Here is a 17084-nt window from a genome sequence, read left to right on the forward strand (position 1 = left end):
GGTTTCACACATTGTACCCATGTCGGGAATCGAACCCGGGTCTTCGGCGTGACGAGCTAACGCTTTAACCACTAGGCTACCCGACCGCCCCTCCATTCCATGAGACGAAAATGTGTAGCTTGCATCGCAACCAGAGGTGGACATACATAAATTGACATTTTGGCATGTTCATGCTTTTTTTATGAAATAACGCATTTTCTGAAGTCAGTATGGCAAATTAAACCATTTGAATTGAACACTTACAGGAGTCTGTTATTTGTTGCAAACCGAAATTGTTTATTAAACCTGAGACACATTTTACGTCAACAAAGTTAGTACAGCTACGCCATAAACATTCGACTAGCAAGATTTTCTAGCTCTCCTGATATTGAAAATGCAGCCTGTCTATTTTGTAAAGACCCTAAAGAAGATGTATATCTGTTTTTTATTGATATATATGTACTAGTCTAAGAATACATTGCCCAATTCACTGTCAATGGACCTTCTCGTGAAACGTTTAATGTTCTTCTTCAAACATGTTGTGGATATGCTCTTCAAGCTCTTTGTGGTGTTAGTAGATATGCAACTGTGATGGAACACTTTAATGTAAACTTGTTCTCAAATTGTCAATGTTCAATGTTAAGATTCACTACTATTGTTTACATGATGTAATATTGGCCTTTTGGCCACAAATACCAATACACTGTTCATATGTTCGTTTGTTATTCACCTATTAAGAGAACAACTTGCAAGATAAAGAGACGCCCATCTACATTGAAAGAACACATATTTTCCTCGGTTACGTGCTATGGTTTGCACAGACTGGTATGTTTGGCTGGATGTGTTTGTAGCTCTGCCATGCGTTATACAATATCTTGCCTCACTTAACGTGAATTTGTCACGCATTTAAAATTAAAATTAATATACAAATATACAAATATACAAATACACTCTCTTATATGTTTGTTATTCACCTATTAAGAGAACAACTGGCAAGAAAAAGAGACGTCCATCTACATTGAAACATCCTCGGGTACATGTGAGCCATACTTAACCACATTTACACTTCAAACATATGCATGTTTAGTGTTATGGTTTGCGCAGACTGGTATGGTTGGCTGGATGTGTTTGTAGCTCTGCCATGCGTTATACGTTATCTTGCCTCATTTAACGTGCCTTTGTGATATAATTTTTAAATTCAAATACGATCCGCTATTGACTTCAGCTGTCACAGACACACGCATGAGCACACGGTCACACGCATGAGCAGTTACAACGGGGAGGCAATCGCAAACGCTTCTTGTTAATGTATCTGTATCGTTCCTCAATACTATATACTTACTAAAGGTGAACGATGTGATGTGAATACTAGTACTAATAAATCGACAAAATTTAAACCCTGTCCATAATGATAAATAAAATCTCTGCTAAGAAGCAAAGCCTATTTACGATTTTTACTACATGTTTATCATGAGCATGATTTATGAATCACTATGAGAAAGTGATGATACCAGGTGTTCGCGAAAAGGTGAGCGTATCCTGTCCCACCGACAGGAACCGTCACAAACACAGGCAGAAGCAAGTCAACTGTTCACCCGGAACATATGATACAAGTAAAAATAGTAAATTGCATCGGACATCATTTTTGTCATTGAGGGGTCAAATTGTGAAATGCCCTCCATATGACTATTTGAAAGCTTTACGGTGGTATTGTATATTGTAAACTTAATCAGACAAGTTCTGTGCAGTATGAGTATGCCGCTCTTTGAAATCGTAGAAAGAGCATGATCAATCGCATCAATAGCAAGTAGAGATGGTACCACGTGTTCGCGGAAAGGTGATCAATCCTGCCCTCCGATGGCACCCGTCAGAAACACATGCAAAGGCAAGTCAATTATTCACATGAAACACACGGAAACAGGGCACAAGTCAAAATAGGGAACATCATGTTTGTCACTGGTGCGTGATATCAGGCACAGTGAGTGAGAGAGTGAGTTGGTTTTAACGCCGCTTTTCACATTATTCCAGTCATATCACGGCGTGTCAGGCACAGAGGTGATCGGACTGAATACCCTGACTAAATCGATGATGTGCACAAATCAATTTTACATCAGCAGTGATAACAGCTGTGCCAAAAACAAATGTTGAAAGCGAAGCTGTACACTCTAATAGCAGATTTGATATTGTTGAACTGACAGGAGAGAAATTTGGTTCCGAGACATCCTGAACTATCCGTTCAAAGTGACGGTAAGTCCGTAATATTAATATGAGGGTGAAGCCAGTGATATAAACAAACGGATTATGACTGATTGGGGCCTTTGATGAGTTGATGGTGCGCCGGGGGTATGTAGTAGCCTTGGTCACGGTTGATTGATGGTTGAAGTCTTTTGATGTTGATGGCTTCTAGTAGTTTTCGGAATTTGAAGTCTTTGAGGTTGGTGGTCAGGGCTTTGACTTTGTCCCCTTGGATACTGTGGCTTGGGTTGTTACGGATATGGTCTGATAGAGCTGATTTAGAGTCATCTGTGGGGGCTGAGCTTTGATGTTCTTTAATTCGGGTTTTGAGGGGCCTGGATGTTTCGCCAATATAAGCTTGTCCACAATTGCACGGATTGTGGTACACTGCTCCTGATGGTTCTAGCTTGTGGCTGGATGGTGGTTTCCCTGTGGCTTTTATTGTGTTCTGAATGGTATGACTTCTCTTGAAAACTACATCAGTGTTGGCCTGTGCCTTTAAGAGTCTCTGGATTTTGTGGCTAACTGTTCCAAAGTAGGGGAGGCTGATCATAAAGGGTGCAGATTGTTGACGGGGAGATTTCTGAGATTTTTTAGTGATGTTCTGTATTGTCTGTTGTACTAGCTGCTCAGGGTAATAGTTGTATTGTGTAAGAACTCGTTTGAGGTGGCTTATTTCAGTGGTAAGATGTTGCTTTGTAGAACAGATGTTGTGAGCTCGTATCTCTAGGTTTGAAATACTTAAATCACTTGGAGCCAATATTGAAAACTATATACAATTAACTCACCATTACTCGTGCAATGTATTGACTGCATGTCGAGCATTTTGTAAAAAGACATTAATTAATTTCAGAAACATTGGAAAAGTATTAACAGAACCTCTTTGGTTACTTTAAAGGGAATAAATACAATTAAAGATATCTGTAATGAAAATGGAATGAATTAAAATTCTGGATGACGATCTATGCTCATTCCGTGAAACTAATTCTAAATCCTTATGTCGTGTGTAGTCGGTGAGTGAATTGGGTTTAGCGCCGCTTAGAACAGTATGCCAGTTGTATCACGGCGCCTCAGCTTGATGTGTGAGGCAAGCTTGAAGTGATGCCGGTCTCAGACCTTTACCACTTAAGTGAAACCAACGCACACGGGTATGGTGCTGATAAAACCAAGAAACATAATCGGGGCTAACCGGGATTCGAACCCAAGGCCACACCCTCCCCCGACGTATACATTGGGACAAGCATGATGAAGGGTATGGGGCGAAAGTAGAATCTTTCCTGAATGCAAAAATTACAAAATGTTCGATTCTACTTGAGTTCAACTCTAACGTCCTTTTAAATCACATTATATCGGTATGCAAAAATTATATACAATTTTGAAAACTTCGGATAGAGCAATCAGAACTTGGAAGAGTGTGGTTGGGGATGGTAAATATCCTGTTTTGGTAATAACATTGTACTTAGCGAGCCTTGTCGATAATCTCTTTATCATAGAATGTCATTCTTAATGTCCATCGTCGAAATAGGTATTCTCATCTCAAAAACAATACCTAAACATTGCAAGTTTTACTAGAATGTGCGCATTGACATATTACGTCCCAATGTCACTGATTAGACAGTCAGACAACAGTCAATATATACCGAACCAAATTAAAAACTTCACAATCCTAAAATTTTAACATTTTGACCAGTTATCATTGTGGGTCCTTATTGTGTATTTAAACAGTAATGGCCACGTATTGTCTTCAGTAAACACCGGTTTTTGTGCAGCTGAATCGATCAAAATCATGTGCACAGCACTATAGTGGCAAAAGTGGTTTTTCACGTGCAACTGGTCACGTGGCCATAATGCCGCACCTGTTTTCAGCCATACTTGTTAGCAGTCATTAACAAAATAAGAAAAACACAAGAAAACAAAAGTCTTTACGGCCATTTGTCATGCCACGCCTTTCAAATGTGCAACGTGAACGTCGCAAGGACGATGGGTTGTAGTCGACGGACTGTTTATGATTTACAGACGCGTCTACAGCAAACGGGTACCACCACTGATCGCCCTCGGCCAGGTAGACCACGTGTCACATGCAGAGGATCGTCTGATTGTCTTACGTCACCTCCGTAACCGATTTTTGACGGCTACATCAACCAGAAATGAACTGTTTAGGGGTAGACTGAGTGCGCAAACTGTTCGAAACCGTTTTAGAACTGCTCACCTTCAAGCACGACGGCCATACTGCTGGCAGATTCTGACTCAATTACACAGACGTCAACGTCAATTGTGGGCACAGCGACACTTACGATGGACTCAGAGGAATTGGAATCAAGTCGTCTTCAGTGGTGAATCCCGATTTAAACTTCGATTTGCTGATGGTAGGGCGAGGGTGTGGAGGCGCCGTCATGAACGTTTCGCCCGGTGTTGTGTACAGGATGTTGACAGATTTCGAGGCGGAAGTGTCATGGTGTGGGGTGCTTTCTGAGGATTTGCACGTTCCAGGCTTCTTGTCATCCGTGGCAACCTCAACGCTGCTGCTTACCGCGACCAGGTACTGGCACCAGAACTTCTGCCTTTTATGGCAGCACATGGACCCGGTTTGATCTTCTAACACGACAATGCCAGACCCCACACAGCAATTTTGACAAGGAATTTCCTTCAGAATGCGGGAGTCAACGTCATGGACTGGCCGTCAAGGTCTCCCGACCTCAATCCCATCGAACACGTCTGGGATGCTCTTGGCAGAAGTCTGCGCACTCTCCAGAACCAACCACAGAATTTGCAAGATCTTGGCACCATTTTGCAGCAACAATGGCGTCGTCTTCCCCAGCATGTGTTCACAAGCATCACAAGGTCCATGCGGAGGCGTTGTGTGGCAGTTGTCAACGCACATGGTGGCCATACACGCTACTGAACTTGTGTGCCATCAGATTCTCGTGCTTGGGACTTATGATTTAAACTGTTGATGTTATTACCGAATACCGTAGGTGCTTGGAACAAATTATGGTAATCACCGTTAATTAAAATCCTTCTTTGGACAATAATGATTAAAAATTACCTTCTCTGATACATTTGCCCGTTGTATATCATATATGGGATTACTTTTAAAAATGTGAAGTTTTTAATTTGACTCAGTACAGTTCACACTGAAACTTCCCGCTGGCATCTTCACTAACATTGCGTCCCGATGGCATCCTCGCTAAAATGGCTTCCCGTTGGCATCTTCACTAACATTGCTTCCCGATGGCATCTTCCCTAACATTGCTTCTCCCTGGCATCTTCACTAACGTTGCTTCCTGCTGGCATCCTCGCTAACATTGGTTCCTGCGGGCATCTTCACTAACATTGCTTCCCGCTGGCATCTTCACTAACATTGCTTCTCGCTGGTGTCTTCGCTAACATTGCTTCGCGCTGGCATCCTAACTAACCTTGCTTGCTGATGGCATCTCCACTAACATTGCTTCTCCCTGTCATCTTCGCTAACATTGCTTCCCGCTGGCATCTTCACTAACATTGCTTCCCGCTGGCATCTTCACTATCATTGCTTCCCGCTGGCATCTTCACTAACATTGCTTGCTGATGGCATCTTCACTAACATTGCTTCTCGCTGGCTCCTTCACTAACATTGCTTCTCGCTGGCATCCTCCCTAACATTGCCTCCTGCTGGCATCTTCACTAACATTGCTTCTCCCTGACATCTTCACTAACATTGCTTCTCGCTGGCATCCTAACTAACATTGCTTCCTGCTGGCATCCTCCCTAACATTGCCTCCTGCTGGCTTCTTCACTAACATTGTTTCTAGCTGGCTTCTTCACTAACATTGCTTCTCGCTGGCATCCTCCCTAACATTGCCTCCTGCTGGCATCCTCCCTAACATTGCCTCCTGCTGGCATCTTCACTAACATTGCATCCTGCTGGCATCCTCACTAACATTGCCTCCTGCTGGCATCTTCACTAACATTGCTTCCTGCTGGCTTCTTCAGTAACATTGCCTCCTGCTGGCATCTTTACTAACATTGCTTCCTGCTGGCTTCTTCAGTAACATTGCTTCTCGCTGGCATCTTCACTAACATTCCATCCTGCTGGCATCCTCCCTAACATTGCCTTCTGCTGGCTTCTTCACTGACATTGCTTCCTGCTGGCTTCTTCAGTAACATTGCCTCCTGCTGGCATCTTCACTAACATTGCTTCCTTCTGGCATCTTCAGTAACATTGCCTCCTGCTGGCATCTTCACTAACATTGCTTCCTGCTGGCTTCTTCACTAACATTGCCTCCTGCTGGCATCTTTACTAGCATTGCTTCCTGCTGGCTTCTTCAGTAACATTGCTTCCTGCTGGCATCTTCACTAACATTGCATCCTGCTGGCATCCTCCCTAACATTGCCTCCTGCTGGCTTCTTCACTAACGTTGCCTCCTGCTGGCATCCTAACTAACATTGCTTCTCGCTGGCTTCTTCTCTAACATTGCTTCTCGCTGGCATCCTCCCTAACATTGCCTCCCGCTGGCATCTTCACTAACATTGCTTCCTGCTGGCTTCTTCAGTAACATTGCCTCCTGCTGGCATCTTCACTAACATTGCTTCCTGCTGGCTTCTTCAGTAACATTGCCTCCTGCTGGCATCTTCACTAAAATTGCCTCCTGCTGGCTTCTTCACTAACATTGCATCCTGCTGGCATCCTCCCTAACATTGCATCCTGCTGGCATCCTCCCTAACATTGCCTCCTGCTGGCTTCTTCACTAACATTGTTTCTAGCTGGCTTCTTCACTAACATTGCTTCTCGCTGGCATCCTCCCTAACATTGCCTCCTGCTGGCTTCTTCACTAACATTGCCTCCTGCTGGCTTCTTCACTTACATTGCCTCCTGCTGGCATCCTCCCTCACATTGCCTCCTGCTGGCTTCTTCACTAACATTGCCTCCTGCTGGCATCCTCCCTAACATTGCCTCCTGCTGGCTTCTTCACTAACATTGCCTCCTGCTGGCTTCTTCACTAACATTGCCTCCTGCTGGCTTCTTCACTAACATTCTTTCTAGCTGGCTTCTTCACTAACATTGCCTCCTGCTGGCATCCTCCCTAACATTGCCTCCTGCTGGCTTCTTCACTAACATTGCCTCCTGCTGGCATCCTCCCTAACATTGCCTCCTGCTGGCTTCTTCACTAACATTGCCTCCTGCTCGCTTCTTCACTAACATTGCCTCCTGCTGGCTTCTTCACTAACATTCTTTCTAGCTGGCTTCTTCACTAACATTGCCTCCTGCTGGCTTCTTCACTTACATTGTTTCTAGCTGGCTTCTTCACTAACATTTCTTCTCGCTGGCTTCTTCACTAACATTGCCTCCTGCTGGCATCCTCCCTAACATTGCCTCCTGCTGGCTTCTTCACTAACATTGCCTCCTGCTGGCTTCTTCACTAACATTGCCTCCTGCTGGCTTCTTCACTAACATTCTTTCTAGCTGGCTTCTTCACTAACATTGCCTCCTGCTGGCATCCTCCCTAACATTGCCTCCTGCTGGCTTCTTCACTAACATTGCCTCCTGCTGGCATCCTCCCTAACATTGCCTCCTGCTGGCTTCTTCACTAATATTGCCTCCTGCTCGCTTCTTCACTAACATTGCCTCCTGCTGGCTTCTTCACTAACATTCTTTCTAGCTGGCTTCTTCACTAACATTGCCTCCTGCTGGCTTCTTCACTTACATTGTTTCTAGCTGGCTTCTTCACTAACATTTCTTCTCGCTGGCTTCTTCACTAACATTGCCTCCTGCTGGCATCCTCCCTAACATTGCCTCCTGCTGGCATCCTCCCTAACATTGCCTCCTGCTGGCTTCTTCACTAACATTGCCTCCTGCTGGCTTCTTCACTTACATTGCCTCCTGCTGGCATCCTCCCTAACATTGCCTCCTGCTGGCTTCTTCACTAACATTGCCTCCTGCTGGCTTCTTCACTAACATTGCTTCTCGCTGGCATCCTCCCTAACATTGCCTCTCGCTGGCTTCTTCACTAACATTGCCTCCTGCTGGCTTCTTCACTAACATTGCCTCCTGCTGGCATCCTCCCTAACATTGCCTCCTGCTGGCTTCTTCACTAACATTGCCTCCTGCTGGCTTCTCCACTAACATTGCATCCTGCTCGCATTCTCCCTAACATTGCCTCCTGCTGGCTTCTTCACTAACATTGTTTCTAGCTGGCTTCTTCACTAACATTGCTTCTCGCTGGCATCCTCCCTAACATTGCCTCCTGCTGGCTTCTTCACTAACATTGCCTCCTGCTGGCATCCTCCCTAACATTGCCTCCTGCTGGCATCCTCCCTAACATTGCCTCCTGCTGGCTTCTTCACTAACATTGCCTCCTGCTGGCATCCTCCCTAACATTGGCTCCTGCTGGCTTCCTCAGTAACATTGCCTCCTGCTGGCTTCTTCACTAACATTGCCTCCTGCTGGCTTCTTCACTAACATTCTTTCTAGCTGGCTTCTTCACTAACATTGCCTCCTGCTGGCTTCTTCACTTTCATTGCTTCTCGCTGGCATCTTCACTAACATTGCTTCTCGCTGGCTTCTTCACTAACATTGCCTCCTGCTGGCTTCTTCACTAACATTGCCTCCTGCTGGCTTCTTCACTTACATTGTTTCTAGCTGGCTTCTTCACTAACATTTCTTCTCGCTGGCTTCTTCACTAACATTGCCTCCTGCTGGCATCCTCCCTAACATTGCCTCCTGCTGGCATCCTCCCTAACATTGCCTCCTGCTGGCTTCTTCACTAACATTGCCTCCTGCTGGCTTCTTCACTTACATTGCCTCCTGCTGGCATCCTCCCTAACATTGCCTCCTGCTGGCTTCTTCACTAACATTGCCTCCTGCTGGCTTCTTCACTAACATTGCTTCTCGCTGGCATCCTCCCTAACATTGCCTCCTGCTGGCTTCTTCACTAACATTGCCTCCTGCTGGCTTCTTCACTAACATTGCCTCCTGCTGGCATCCTCCCTAACATTGCCTCCTGCTGGCTTCTTCACTAACATTGCCTCCTGCTGGCTTCTTCACTAACATTGCCTCCTGCTGGCTTCTTCACTAACATTGCCTCCTGCTGGCATCCTCCCTAACATTGCCTCCTGCTGGCTTCTTCACTAACATTGCCTCCTGCTGGCTTCTTCACTAACATTGCCTCCTGCTGGCTTCTTCACTAACATTGTTTCTAGCTGGCTTCTTCACTAACATTGCCTCCTGCTGGCTTCTTCACTTTCATTGCTTCTCGCTGGCATCTTCACTAACATTGCTTCCTGCTGGCTTCTTCACTAACATTGCTTCCTGCTGGCTTCTTCACTAACATTGCCTCCTGCTGGCTTCTATACTTACATTGTTTCAAGCTGGCTTCTTCACTAACATTGCTTCTCGCTGGCTTCTTCACTAACATTGCCTCCTGTTGGCATCCTCCCTAACATTGCCTCCTGCTGGCATCCTCCCTAACATTGCCTCCTGCTGGCCTCTTCACTAACATTGCCTCCTGCTGGCTTCTTCACTAACATTGCCTCCTGCTGGCATCCTCCCTAACATTGCCTCCTGCTGGCTTCTTCACTAACATTGCCTCCTGCTGGCTTCTTCACTAACATTGCATCCTGCTGGCTTCTTCACTAACATTGCCTCCTGCTGGCATCCTCCCTAACATTGCCTCCTGCTGGCATCCTCCCTAACATTGCCTCCTGCTGGCTTCTTCACTAACATTGCCTCCTGCTGGCTTCTTCACTCACATTGTTTCTAGCTGGCTTCTTCAGTAACATTGCCTCCTGCTGGCTTCTTAACTAACATTGCCTCCTGCTGGCATCTTCACTAACATTGCTTCTCGCTGGCTTCTTCACTTTCATTGCTTCTCGCTGGATTCTTCCCTAACATTGCTTCTCGCTGGCTTCTTCACTAACATTGCCTCCTGCTGGCTTCTTCACAAACCTTGCCTCCTGCTGGCATCTTCACTAACATTGCTTCTCGCTGGCTTCTTCACTAACATTGCTTCCTGCTGGCATCCTCCCTAACATTGCCTCCTGCTGGCTTCTTCACTAACATTGCCTCCTGCTGGCTTCTTCACTAACTTTGCTTCTCGCTGGCTTCTTCACTAATATTGCTTCTCGCTGGCTTCTTCACTAACATTGCTTCCTGCTGGCATCTTCACTAACATTGCTTCCCGCTGGCATCCTCCCTAACATTGCCTCCTGCTGGCATCTTCACTAATATTGCTTCTCGCTGGCCTCTTCACTAACATTGCTTCCTGCTGGCATCTTCACTAACATTGCTTCCTGCTGGCATCCTCGCTAACATCGGTTCTCGCTGGCATCCTCGCTAACATTGCTTCTTGCTGGCATCCTCGCTAACATTGCTTGCCGTTTGCATCTTCGCTAACATTGCTTCTCGCTGGCATCCTCCCTAACATTGCTTCTCGCTGGCTTCTTCACTAACATTGCTTGCTGATGGCATCCTCCCTAACATTGCTTCCCGCTGGCATCCTCGCTGACTTTGCTTTGCAATTTATGTCTCCAAAGTGTCCTACACTTTGCCTCAATTACGCCCTTGTTAGACACTGCTTTTCGATATCTTTGACTATTATTTTCACAAGATTATTTTTCTAACTCGTCGCATGATACATATTTGTTATCAACCACGCAGGTACATGTAGCAGTCTAAGTGTGTTTATTAAATATGTTGTCATCAAATCGACTCAAGTGTTTTTACAGTTTGGTGCCGAGATATGCCTGACTATAAATCTTAATTTGGTGTGTTTGTGTCTGTGTCTGTGTCTGTGTGTCTGTGTGTCTGTGTGTGTGGGTGTGTTAACGCTGTTTCAGGTCTTATTTTCTAGACACCTAGCTTACACATCTTACGAGTGGCACGTACTTTATACTTTCGAATATGTTTGTTTCTATGTATGTCGCATTGGTTACTAGATGTTTATCGTAAGGGGCGACTAACGGGATCGGGTAGTCAGGCTCGCTGACAAGGTTGATGCATGTCATCGTATCCCAATCACGAGTCTGATCCAGCTTCTTGACAGACCGCCGTCACACAGCTGGAATATTGCTGAGTGCGGCGTTAAACAACAAACAAACAAACATGCTGCTTTTAACCATTAAGAGCTGATTTGGTTTCCTAGATGAACATTTGACTCTGCCACACATAGGCAATTACATTTAGGCTGTCATATTGACACACACGCTTCAATGTTCCGGTTGCGGCTGTTCACGCTTGGTCAGCACTCGTGATGGCTCCAGGTATCATTGGGAGGCAGAGGCTGCAGTTTCAAGCAACAGCTTGCATACTTAAATCATCGCCCCCTTGAGTGTAGTTACAGATCATAAAAAAACCCATTCCATCCATACTTTTTGCACCACACCAATTCTACTTTCCTTGATATGAAAACAACAGAAGAGGAAATGTTCTTTTGAAGGATAGGTAGTGGTAATCACAACCCTGAATGCTGTTCTCTTTTCCCCTGCCAATTTGTTTGCCCGGCGGAACTGAAGAAATATTGCATGTCCTGTTCTCATTTGGTTGCTACTTCTACGTCAATCCGCGCTCTTGACAAGTAGCTTCATTATGAAGAATGAGTTTATCACTGACATACTATATCTACATTTGACATAATCAGCTCGTCGAAGTATGACGTGATTTCCTTGAGGAAGCGGACTCGCCAAGACTACCATCGGGCTACAGAGTGTTTATTTTCACAGCACCTCCCCCTCTGGCTATGAATAGTCGCTGACACATCGCATCAGTAACTTAACCTCATCACTCTCTGCGAGCTCAGACCCCAGGGTCTCCATCATCGTGGTGCAACTTTATCTTCACGGTCATGATCCGTGGGTGATGCGCTTCAGCTACTGTTAACTCGAAACATATGTACGGGTTCAAAGCGTTTTCAGTTAGTGTCGTGAACGTTTTTTTGTCTCGCTCAAGCACATGAACAGTGTAAGCGATCGGAATAACTGGATTGACGCATGATTGTTCCTATATGCCTGCACCAGGTAAGCATAGCATAGGGACATTGCTAGTGCCTTTACCAAGCAAGTGATCAAACACTTGGTAGGACATGATCAAATAGTGCCATCCCGTGTCATCAATTATTACTCTTTTTGTTGTTTTGTGTATATCTTATTATATTAGTTATAAAACCATGTCCACCCTGTCGTTGATCGCTAGCGTCATTACGGCACCAGCACCTGCATCGGAAAACACGTTTACTTGAGCTCATTGTCATCCGGATGGAAACATTTCAACTTTGATACTCTATTCGTATATACGCACTCTTTTATACGTTAATCCTGTCTTGAAGTTTACTGAATATGGAATATAGGCTTTGAAAATAAATAATTTACAAGGTAGTGAATACTATTATAGCATGCTTAGATGATATCACTTTACATACCAACATGGTTAAACTTGTCTTCACAACGCCGTTATGATTAAACTTGCATACACCCTGCGTGACATGACAACACCGTTATGATTAAACTCGCACACACCCTGCGTGACATGATGTTATGATTAAACTTGCATACACCCTGCGTGACATGACAATGCCGTTATGATTAAACTTGCATACACCCTGCGTGGCATGACAATACCGTTATGATTAAACTCGTATACACCCTGTATGACATGACAATACCGTTATGATAAAACTCGCATACATCCTGCGTGACATGACAATACTGTTATGACTAAACACGCATACACCCTGCGTGACATGACAATACCATTATGATTAAACTCGCATACACCCTGCGTGACATGACAATATCGTTATTGTCGGTTTCAAAGTCAATAAACATCAGATTCTGCATTTTCTCATACTGCTTTATTCTGTGATGTATCCAAACACTCAATGTTCAACGTATACCTTACGAAGCAGGTTCAGGCTGAAACCATACAAAACAACAAACTTACATGCATGTCCTCATGTCCGAAACACAGCCAGCTTCTTACAATACAAACTCACTCCGTAATAATTCAGAAACACGGTAAATACTGTAATAACATGCTCATATCACAACACGGTGGTAACTCTCAAATAATTCTGGCTTTTAACGAACAATATATTATATTACAGCCCTTTCATAAATAAATATATCATGCATGCATATGCAATGTATTACTTACAAATTTCGTGGCAGAATCATAGCGTTGACAACAGCCAGGTTATCACTCACTGCGATGCACACTTTCAAATTTCACGCCACCCTGCATGCTTTGTCTCTCTTACCATCCACCCGCAGTTACCACCCCTGTCCAAGCCAAACCATTCAACCGCATACCGCTAAATAAAGAAAAGTGACTTTCTCTCATATACAGTTATGATTAAACTTGCAAACACCCTGTATGACATGACAATACCGTTATAATTAAACTTGCACACACCCTGCATGACATGACAATACCGTTATGATTAAACTTGCACACACCCTGTATGACATGACAATACCGTTATGATTAAACTTGTATACATGCTGCATGACATGACAATACCGTTATAATTAAACTCGCATACACCTTGTGTGACATGACAATACCGTTATGATTAAACTTGTATACATGCTGCATGACATGACAATACCGTTATGATAAAACTCGTATACACCCTGTATGACATGACAATACCGTTATGATAAAACTCGCATACATCCTGCGTGACATGACAATACTGTTATGACTAAACACGCATACACCCTGCGTGACATGACAATACCATTATGATTAAACTCGCATACACCCTGCGTGACATGACAATATCGTTATTGTCGGTTTCAAAGTCAATAAACATCAGATTCTGCATTTTCTCATACTGCTTTATTCTGTGATGTATCCAAACACTCAATGTTCAACGTATACCTTACGAAGCAGGTTCAGGCTGAAACCATACAAAACAACAAACTTACATGCATGTCCTCATGTCCGAAACACAGCCAGCTTCTTACAATACAAACTCACTCCGTAATAATTCAGAAACACGGTAAATACTGTAATAACATGCTCATATCACAACACGGTGGTAACTCTCAAATAATTCTGGCTTTTAACGAACAATATATTATATTACAGCCCTTTCATAAATAAATATATCATGCATGCATATGCAATGTATTACTTACAAATTTCGTGGCAGAATCATAGCGTTGACAACAGCCAGGTTATCACTCACTGCGATGCACACTTTCAAATTTCACGCCACCCTGCATGCTTTGTCTCTCTTACCATCCACCCGCAGTTACCACCCCTGTCCAAGCCAAACCATTCAACCGCATACCGCTAAATAAAGAAAAGTGACTTTCTCTCATATACAGTTATGATTAAACTTGCAAACACCCTGTATGACATGACAATACCGTTATAATTAAACTTGCACACACCCTGCATGACATGACAATACCGTTATGATTAAACTTGCACACACCCTGTATGACATGACAATACCGTTATGATTAAACTTGTATACATGCTGCATGACATGACAATACCGTTATAATTAAACTCGCATACACCTTGTGTGACATGACAATACCGTTATGATTAAACTTGTATACATGCTGCATGACATGACAATACCGTTATGATAAAACTCGCATACACCCTGTATGACATGACAATACCGTTATAATTAAACTTGCACACACCCTGCATGACATGACAATACCGTTATGATTAAACTTGTATACATGCTGCATGACATGACAATACCGTTATGATAAAACTCGCATACACCCTGTGTGACATGACAATACCGTTATGATAAAACTCGCATACACCCTGTGTGACATGACAATACCGTTATGATTAAACTCGAACACACCCTGTATGACATGACAATACCGTTGTGATTAAACTCGCATACACCCTGCGTGACATGACAATACCGTTATGATTAAACTAGCACACACCCTGTATGACATCACAATACCGCTATGATAAAACTCGCATACATGCTGCATGCTGCATGAAATGAAAATACCGTTATTATTTAACTCGCATACACCCTGTATGACATGACAATACTGTTATTATTAAACTCGCATAAATGCACATCCTGCATGACATGACAATACCGTTATGATTAAACTCGGATACACCCTGTATCACATGAAAATACCTATATGGTTAAACTTGCCTAGATGCTGCATGACATGACAATACCGTTATGATTAAACTCGCATACACCCTATGTGACATGACAATACCGTTATGATTAAACTTGCATACACCCTGTATGACATGACAATACTGTTATGATTTAACTCGTATACACCCTGTATGACATGACAATACCGTTATGATTAAACTCGCATACACTCTGTGTGACATGACAATACCGTTATGATTAAACTTGCATACACCCTGTGTGACATGACAATACCGTTATGATAAAACTCGCATACACCCTGTGTGACATGACAATACCGTTATGATTAAACTCGCATACACTCTGTGTGACATGACAATACCGTTATGATTAAACTTGTATACACCCTGTGTGACATGACAATACCGTTATGATAAAACTCGCATACACCCTGTGTGACATGACAATACCGTTATGATTAAACTTGTATACACCCTGTGTGACATGACAATACCGTTATGATAAAACTCGCATACACCCTGCATGACATGACAATACCGTTATGATTAAACTTGTATACACCCTGTGTGACATGACAATACCGTTATGATAAAACTCGCATACACTCTGTGTGACATGACAATACCGTTATGATTAAACTTGCATACACCCTGCATGACATGAAAATACCGTTATGATTAAACTTGTATACATGCTGCATGACATGACAATACCGTTATGATTAAACTCGCATACACCCTGTGTGACACGACAATATCGTTATGATTAAACTCGCATACATCCTGTATGACATGACAATACCGATATGATTAAACTCGCATACACCCTGTATGACATGACAATAACGTTATGATTAAACTCGCATACACCTTGTGTGACATGACAATACCGTTATGATAAAACTCGCATACACTCTGTGTGACATGACAATAACGTTATGATTAGACTCGCATACACTCTGTGTGACATGACAATACCGTTATGATTAAACTCGCATACATGTACATGCTGCATGATATGATAATACCGTTAAGATTTAACTCGCATACACCCTGTATGACATGACAATAACGTTATGATTAAACTCGCATAAACTCTGTGTGACATGACAATACCGTTATGATTAAACTCACATACATGTACATGCTGCATGACATGACAATACCGTTATGATTAAACTCGCATACACCCTGTGTGACATGACAATATCGTTATGATTAAACTCGCATACATCCTGTATGACATGACAATACCGATATGATTAAACTCGCATACATGTGCATTCTGCATGACAATACCGATATGATTAAACTCGCATACATGTGCATTCTGCATGACAATACCGATATGATTAATCTCGCATACATGTGCATTCTGCATGACATGAAATACAGTTCTGGTTAAACTTGATACACGTGGTATCGATATATAACAATACATAAATGGTTAAACTATTCTTAACGCAGCACGCTTAATAACAATACCTATATGGTTAAACATGTCTAGATGCTGCATGCCATGACACTACTTTGTGGTCAAACCTGCTACTAAACAACAGATATCCCTGACAGGGCCTCACTTGGGAACACCTGCTGTCATCACTGTTTTCAGCAATATCATTTTCGCAGCTGTTTTGTCTTTTACGACCAATGGAATCTGTTTCGGCGGATAATTGAGATAATTGGTTATTCACTGGTGTTTATCTTCTCTGTTTAAACATGAAACAACATGGCTATTAAATCCGTACTGAGTGCCGCCAGTATTTTCTCA

At 43.2% G+C, this 17084-nt stretch overlaps 1 protein-coding gene across 1 annotated transcript in view; it reads left to right on the top strand.

The window, feature by feature from the left end:
• The first annotated feature begins 12082 nt into the window (after positions 1 to 12082).
• The window catches only part of LOC124115377 (cystine/glutamate transporter-like), a 37236-nt gene continuing 32234 nt past the window's right edge, over positions 12083 to 17084 (top strand). Inside the window, exon 1 of the mRNA XM_048400486.1 lies at positions 12083 to 12204. The gene's annotated coding sequence lies outside the window, so the exon portion shown is untranslated. The remainder of the gene's footprint in view (positions 12205 to 17084) is intronic.

Source organism: Haliotis rufescens, unplaced genomic scaffold (assembly GCF_023055435.1).
Source record: "Haliotis rufescens isolate VD_foot unplaced genomic scaffold, xgHalRufe1.0.p SCAF_2, whole genome shotgun sequence".
In the NCBI taxonomy this organism is placed as follows: Eukaryota; Metazoa; Mollusca; class Gastropoda; order Lepetellida; family Haliotidae; genus Haliotis; species Haliotis rufescens.